The sequence below is a fragment of the Elephantulus edwardii genome, unplaced genomic scaffold, assembly GCF_000299155.1.
Source record: "Elephantulus edwardii isolate Elephantulus edwardi_28Jun2011 unplaced genomic scaffold, EleEdw1.0 scaffold00319, whole genome shotgun sequence".
NCBI lineage: Eukaryota > Metazoa > Chordata > Mammalia > Macroscelidea > Macroscelididae > Elephantulus > Elephantulus edwardii.
In genome coordinates, this window is record NW_006400069.1 from 1,695,708 (window position 1) to 1,704,365 (window position 8,658).

An 8,658-nucleotide genomic window follows, 5' to 3' on the forward strand; every position below is an offset into this window, starting at 1 on the left:
GCAAGGATTTTAGTGGCTGGTTTCCCGAAGCAGTTTACTGGCTGTTTTCTTCTGAAGTAACTTTGAGTAGATGAAACCATAAACCTTTCATGTTAGTAGTGAGGATGTACCCTGGTGGAGTCTCCAGCAGTTCCTATCCCTCAGCTGCTCTATGGGAGAATGTGAGCCGTGTCCTGCTGTTAAGACTTACAGCCTTGGAAGCCTGTATAGCATGGTGATGAGTCAGTATTCTCTCAATGGCAGTGAATTTGAGTTTGGGAATGGCTGAAGATTGGAAAAGAATTTATGCCTTTGGATTTTGGTGTTGGCAAATATTGTGATTATACCATAACTTCTAAGAGAGCAAAGAAGTCTGTCTTGGAAGTACTGCTAGATTGCATTTTAGAAGTGAGAGTGATGAGATTTTGTTTTACACCTTTTAACTGTGCTTTTAGGAAAGGTCAGTTCCAGGAGAAGGCTATCATGCTTAGTGAAGTAGAGGGTCATCATAAAAGAGGAAGAGCCTCCTTGATTGACACAGCACTTTGAATAGTGAACTCAAACAACCCATGATTGTGAGAATGACACGTGGCTGGAAAGCAGTCTGTTCTGTTATAAACAGGGCTTTTCCCCCCACCCCCACTTTAAATTATTATTTTTAATGAAACTTTACAGAAAAATTAGATTTTCACTCATTCACTGTTGCACAATTTCCTTCCTTCTGCCCCCACCCAGTCCATCTTACAATACATCTCTTAATTTAGGCTGTTGCGTTCTTAATTAGTCAGAACCAATGCAACAATCACAAACAGTGTTTCACCAATCACAAGTAGTGTGATTAACATTTAAAAAGTAAAAATTTCTGAAATGTACATTTTTTTAAAATTTGATGAAATGTCTTTTTGGTGCACTCCCAAAAGACTTGAAAGCAGAGACTTAATCATCTGTGTTAGTTGCAGTACTAATCACAAGCCAAAATATGGAAACAACCTAAATGCCTGTTGACTGATTAACTGTGTGACAACATAAAACAGATTACAATTCAGGCAATAGAAGACATTATGCCTTGATATACATACACTGCAGTATGGATGAACTTGAAGACATTGTTGTTTCTTGAGTGTGATGCAGTCGACCACAACTCATAGCTACCCGATAAACAACTTATATGAACTTTGCCTTATTTTGTGCTATCAAGCCCACTGTCATAGTCATTGTGCCAATATATATCGTTGAGGGTCTTCCTGTCTTTCTCTGAACCCTCTCCACCTTCCCCAGCATGATGTCTTTTGCAAGGACTAGTCCCATCTGACAACATGCTCAAAGTGTGTAAGACAGAGTTTCACCATCCTTACCTCTAAAAAGCAGCTGGTTGTACTTCCTCCAAGCCAAACTTATTTGTCCTTTTCACAGTCCACATGATACTCAGTATTCTTCACCAGTGTCACAATTCAAAGACATCAACTCTTCTTCAGTCTTGCTTATCATTGTGCAACTCTCAGATGTATAAAACCATTTGAAAATACCATGACTAAAAAGAAAAAGGCTACTTGAATCAGGCACATCTTAGACTTTAGAATTCTTACTCTAGCACTGTGGAGAGGTTGCTGACAGCAGTTTTTTCTCCAGTGCAGAAGGTCTTTAGATTCTTTGACTACTGCTACCATGGATATTGATTGTGGGACTAAGTAAGATGAAATCATTGGCAGCCTCACTCTGTTCCCTTATCTATCATGATATTGCTTGTTTGTTAAGTTGTAAGGACTTTTGATTTCTTGATGTTGAGTTGTACTCCATGTTGAAGGCTTTGTGTGAAGGTTTCACAGACACACACACACGTCTTTGCTCTTCATCAGTAGGTGCTCATCACTTCCTGTAACACATTGTTCTGAATTAAAGAAATCAATGATAAAATGACAAATGCTATATGACCTCACTTATGTAAAAAGATATAAAAAGGAAAATATATAGAGATTAGTTTATTGATAGTTACCAGAGGCAGGAGTTTTGGGAGAAAAAGGAGAGTTATTGCTTACCAAGGACTGAAACATATAGGTTAAGAGTAAGATTGCACAGTTGATTAATGTAATTGTTGTCAGTAAGTTGTAAACTTGTAAAGTTAAGTCAGCTAAAGTTATATGATAGGTATGTTTATGACGAGGGGTGGGGGAGGGGAAGAGAACATGAACTGCTTGAGGCTTCTTATAAGCAACCAAACTTCTCATAGGATCAGTTGTTTGGTTTGGAGATTTAGGATCCTGTTTTCTTGAGACGTCTCAATTGTTAATTGACTTAATACCCAGTTTAGTTATTCTACTCTGCTGCCTAGTTCAATTTGTACTGCCTGGGACCTTAAATATTTGCACGTGGTTAGGAACAGCAGCTGATCTCTGCTTGCCTGGAGGAATGGAGGATGAAGGAGGGGAAGCAAATATAGAGGGACTGGACTATGTGACTAATCACTTCCATGAACAGTGGCTGCCTTATCCTAGAGACAAGAGGAACTGGATGATACCTGTATATCATTACTGAACATCTTAATCAAAGATTCTATACAAGAGTCCTGATCAAAAAAAGGATAATGCAGACTAAAATATCCAGTTCTCATGGTATCTATTCATTCTGGAGCCATGGAGGGTGGATAATTCCAGAAACTATTGCCTTAAATAAGAATATTTTCCAAGGATTTCTTAAAAACAAGCAATACCTTTTAGTAGCTACTAAAAAGTTATCTTCTTTGAGATGGTGTACTTGGTACAGACTGGGGCCAAAAATGTCACCGTTCTTGCTTCTAAGAGAGCACTCTAGTTACACTTTATTCAAGACAGATTTGTTTGTTCTTTTTGGCAGTCTAGGATAGATTCATTATTATTTGCTAACATCACAACTCAAAGGCTTAGATTATTTGGTCTTCTTTAATTATTGTGCAACTTTTTTATATGTAGAAACGAATTGAAAAAAAAATCACGACTTGGATCAGGTGCACCTTAGTCTCTACATTGACGTTCTTGTTCTTTAGAACTTTGGAGAGGTATTTGGAGCAGATTTCCCTAGTGCAGCACATCTTTTGATTTTTTTGACCGTTGCTACCATGGATGCTAATTGTGGATTAAAAGTAAAATTAAATAACAACTTCAATCTTTTTTCCATCATCCTAATGTTGCCTTACTGGTCCAGTGGTGAGAATTTCTGTTTTGTTAATGTGTAACCCATATAGAAGAACTGTGGTCTTTGACCTTCTGTAATAAGCACTTCAAGTCGTCTTTACTTTCTTTTTTAAAAATTTTTTATTATTAATTTTAATGAACGTTTACAGAGATTATGGATTTCCATTCATTCATTGTTGCATTTTTCTCCCTCCCCACCCCTCCCCACCCAGTTCATTTTTCACTTTGAAAGGTAAAAGAAAAATTGTTTTATTGTTATACAGTCACACCACTACCACCACCAAGTCCATTCCACTGTGCAGCCTTCATTCTGGTCTCCTCTCATGACAATAATACCTAATCACATATGGCTTTTAATCAGTTCCCTCCCTCATCTGTTTCAATGCAATATATAATATACATAATTTATTTGTCCTTTTGTGACTGAGATATTTCACTCAGCATAGTGTCCTCCAGGGTCATCTATTTTGTATAATATTTCATAAGTTCTTTGTTTTTCAATGGAGCATAGTATTCCACTGTGTGAATATACCAGAGTTTCTCTATCCATTCGTTTGTTGATGGGAACTTGGGTTGTTTCCAACTCTTTGCTATTGTGAACAAAGCAGCAATAAACATAGATGTGTATATATCTGCTTGGGTTGCAGTTATGGTTTCTTTAGGATATATTTCCAGTGGTGGAATTGTTGAGTTAAATGGTATCCCTATTTGCAACTTTTTGAGAAAGCAGCATACAGCCTTCCATAGTGGTTGCACCATTTTACACTCCCACCGACATTGAATAAGTGTTCTAGTTCCTCCGCAACCTCACCAGCATTTGATGTTTGCTGCTCTGTTAAATTTTGCTATTCTTACTGGGGTAAGATGATATCTCATAGTTGTTTTGATTTGCATCTCTCTTAGAGCTAGGAATTTTGAACATTTCTTCATGTGTTTGTTTGCCATCTGAATGTCATCTTTGATGAAAGGTAGGAAGACTCAATATTGTTGTGAAAATGACAATACTACCAAAAGCAATTTACCCATTTAATGCAATCCCAATACAAATGCCAATTCCATTCTTCAATGAGATGGAAAATAGCAATCTCCAATTTCATTTGGAACATAAAGAGACCCCCAAATAAGCAAAACACTCCTTAAAAAGAAAAACAAGGTAGAAGGCATCTCACTCCCTTATTTCAAATCCTACTACACTTTTGTGGTGGTCAAGACAGCATGGTACTGGTACAATGACAGACACCTAGATCAACGGGAATAGAATAGAGAATCCAGAAATCAGCCCATCTATCTTTGGTCAGTTGGTTTTTTTACAAAGAAATGAAATCAGTTAAGTGGGGAAACAACAGCCTTTTTAACAACTGGTGCTGGCAAAATTGGAAAACTGTCTGCAGAAAACTCAAGCAAGATCCACACCTCACTCCATACACAAAAATCAACTCAAAATGGGTCATGAACCTAGGACTAAAACCAAGGACTATAAATTTCATTAAAGAAAAGCTAGGAAGAACTCTAGAAGTCCTAATCCACAACGTAAACAGTCTTTCAAGCATCCTGAAAAAAATTCTACAACCAGAAGAGGGTAAAATAGATGAATGGGACTTCTAAGAATCAAATCCCTATGCACATCCAAAAACTTCTCCAACAGGGTAAAAACGGAAGCCACAGACTGGGAAAAATATTTGGTAATGACATTTCAGATAAGAGACTTACATCTAGAATTTATAAAATACTCGAGCACCACAAGATAAAGGTAAATAACTCAATTGGAAAATGGGCACAGGAAGTCTTCTTTACTTTCTGCAAGCAAAATTGTGTCATCTGTGCAGTGAAGGTTGTTGATAAGTCTTCCTCTTATCCTGATGCCACACTCTTCTTCATAGAGTTCAACTTCTTGAATAATTTGCTCAGCATAATGATTAAATAGATATGAAGAGAGAATACAGCCTATAAATACCTTTCCTAATTTTAAACCATGCTCATTCCCTTACTCTGTTCACACATTAGCCGCTTAGTCAAGATACAGGTCTCAAATAAACACAATTATGTGTTCTAAAATTCTCATTCTTCTCAATGTTAGCTATAATTTGTTATGACAAAATAAGTAAAGAAATAAATGGTACCTCATAAAAATGAATTTTTTTTCAAGAGACTTTAATGAAGTTATTGATTAGAGTTATTTCTAGAAAACAAAACAAGAATCATAATATGTTGTTGTGGAATGCTGTTGAATTGGAAACCAACCCATAGCTGACCCTGCAGTGGGTATTCAGAGGCAGTAAATTTCACAGGAGGAGATTGCTCATCCTTATGCTAAAGAACACTGATGATGTTTTAAGACCTAAGGTACATATGAAAGTTTGACAATGAATAAGGAAAAACAAAAGAATTTATGCCTTTGACTTATGGCGTTGATGAAAAGTATTTGATGTAGGGAGCTCTGGTAGCCTAGTGGCAAGAAGCTGTGCTGCAATCCTGAAGGCATGTGGTTCAAATCCACCAGACGCTGTGCTGGAGAAGGAGGGACAATCTTCTCCTGTACCAGTTGGATCCAATTCAACAGCGCACAACAAGTTTTTTTTAAAAAAGTATTTAATGTACTATAACCTGCCAAAAGAATAAGCAAATCTGTGTTGGAAGATGTACAGACAGAATGTTCCTTAGAAACAAGGGTAGCAAGACTTTGACTCACGAATTTAGGCATGTAATCAGGAACCTGTCCGTAAAGAAAGATATAATGCTTGGCGGAGGATCAATGCAAAAAAAGGAGAACTTTCCAGGAAAAGTATCAACACAGTGGCTGAAACAGTGGGCTCGAGCACAGCAGTGGGGATGGGTCAGAACTGGGAAATGCTGTGTTCTGTTGGAGTAAAGTGAGATGGTAGAGTGGACATTGTACGTTGGAACCAAATCAGTTCCTCTCCTATCTTCTGACCAACCATCATGTCTCAAATCCCCATGGGTTAACCACCATCCAGATGGTATCTGATCAGAGGTATAGGCATATTTGGGTGACATATTGCGTAGTTTTGGCTTTGAGTGCTACAAAAATGCAATACTGTGTGTGTGGTGCTCTGGGACTTTCATTTTCACTCAACCTTGGCCACTCTGCAGCCTTAGTCCCAGCGTGTTAGCTCATTGCTTTCGGTGCTGTACAATATTTGACTGATTAACAAATTGTGATGCATTTTCCATGATTCTGATAATGATTGTTTGGGATTTTTTAAGAGCATTGCCACTAAGAACCGCCTTGTACATGATCCCTGTGCCTGTGTAGTGACTCAGGGGTAGGATTCACACCTTCCATTGTAGGAAAGAAATATGGGTAAGCTTCTGAGTTGGTGAACCGCAGCTCAGCGGTTGTCCATCTTTCAGTGGATGCTTGCATGTTGCTCTGGTGATTGACTAGGGAAAAGATCTGGAAATCTCCTTTTGAAAATTAACCAGTAAAAGTCTGTGGACCACTGTAGTCAGATTCATGAGTGATCTTGGCGATTGTATAGCTTTTCTTACATTGTCACCATTGAGTCAGGGGCCATTGACATGTCAACAGAAGGAGCAACAACACATCCCTAGAAGTGGAATAAGGAGCTCTGGTGAATAGAGTCCTTGGAAAATTGTAATGAAGCCAAAGACCTTACCCTCTGGCAGTTTGATCCAACTGCTTTGAGAGAGAGAGATGGACAATCTCTCCTCTCATGTGATTTACACCTTTAAAAACCCAATGGAAGATCATCTGTGAATCACTTCTGAATCAACAGCAGTGAGCTTTTAAGCATGAGAAGTGAAATAGCTAGCTGACTTTGTATTTCTTGGCTATATTTTTTTTCTAAGTTGCAAGGTTGGGAACCATTCTTTCCCAAATTAATACTTTTCTTGTTGCTGAATATCTTCTGATTAAGTTGAGAAATGGATTTTTAAAGTAGTTGTATGCATCAATCTTTAAAAAAAATTTTATTTTATACTGGTTTATTTACAAAGTTCATATACATTATTTTTCACACCGGATCTTTCCTATTTCCTATTCTTCCCTCCACCCTTCAAATTGTGCAAAGCTATGATTAACGCTACCTCCCTAGCCCCTTCCCACCCCCTGCTTATACCCTCCCCTCCCTTGGATCTTCATACTCGTTCTACAAAAATGGTTTTATACAGTATTTGTTCTTATAAGACTGAGTTAGTTCACTTAGCATAATGCTCTCCAGTCCCTCCCAAGTTAGGTAGTAATCTACAAGATCATTGCTCCTGCATGCTACATAGTATTCCATGGTGTGAATGTACCATAGTTTTTCAATCCATTAGATTGTGGTTGGATATTTGGGTGGTTTCTTTGTTCTTGTGATGGTGAACAATGCTGTTATGAACAGACTCAGATGGCCAACAGACACATGAAGAAATGATCAAAATCACTGGCAATAAGAGAGAGGCAAATCAAAACCACATGAGATATCATCTCACTCCAGTAACAGTGGCAAAGTTTAACAGGACAGCAAGTAATAAATGTTGGAGAGGATGTGGCGAGATAGGAATTTTTATACATTGTTGGTGGGATTGTAAAATGGTACAATCACTCTAGAAGACAGTTTAGCACTTCCTCAAAAAGCTGAACATTGAAATTCCATATGACCTAGCTATTCCACTGCTTGGAATATACCCTGAGAGAATGAGAACTCAGGCACAAATGGAGACTTGTACACCAGTCTTTTTGCTGTTATAAAAAAAATGTGTTATATTCTTCATATACCATGCACTTCAGCTATTTAAAATATGCAGTTCACTTCTATTTAGTATTTTCACAATTTTGGAACTATTACCACAATCAGTTGTAGAGTATTATTGTATCTTCACCCTCATCTCACTCCAACCTGACACCAGCCCTAGGCAAGTGCTATGTATTTTAAACGAACAGCACATACCTTCTTTGTTGGCCAACCCTTGCCCCACCCCACACATAATTTTGTGGGTTTTTTTTTCTTTTTAATGAGTTCCCTGCACTCATGACTTCTAGTGACTCTGTGGGCTACTGAATGGAACTTTGTCCTTCCCTGCAACATCTTCACAATCTCTACTATACTCAATGCCATTGTCACTCAGGGCCACTGGCTCAGTCCTTCTTTTTGAGGGTCGTTGTCTTTCACTGACCCTCAGCCTTTCCCAGCTTGATGTCTTCTTCCAAGGGCTGGTACCTCCTAAAATTCCCAAAGTATGTGAGATGAAGTTTCATCATCCTTGCTTCTAAGGAGCACCCTGGATGCACTTTTTTCAAGACAGATTTGTTTGTTCTTTTGGCAACTCATGAGATAGTTGGTACTCCAACACCACAATTCAAAGTTTCTTCATCTTTTTTTGTACTTACTCATTGTTTAACTTTCAGATGCAAAGGAAGTGAAAAAGACCATGGCTTGGATCAGGTGCACCTTAGTCTTTAAACTAACATCCTTGCTCTTTAAAGTTTTGGAGAGGTCCTTGGGAGCAGATTTTCCTAGGTCAGCACATCTTTTTAATAGCAACATGT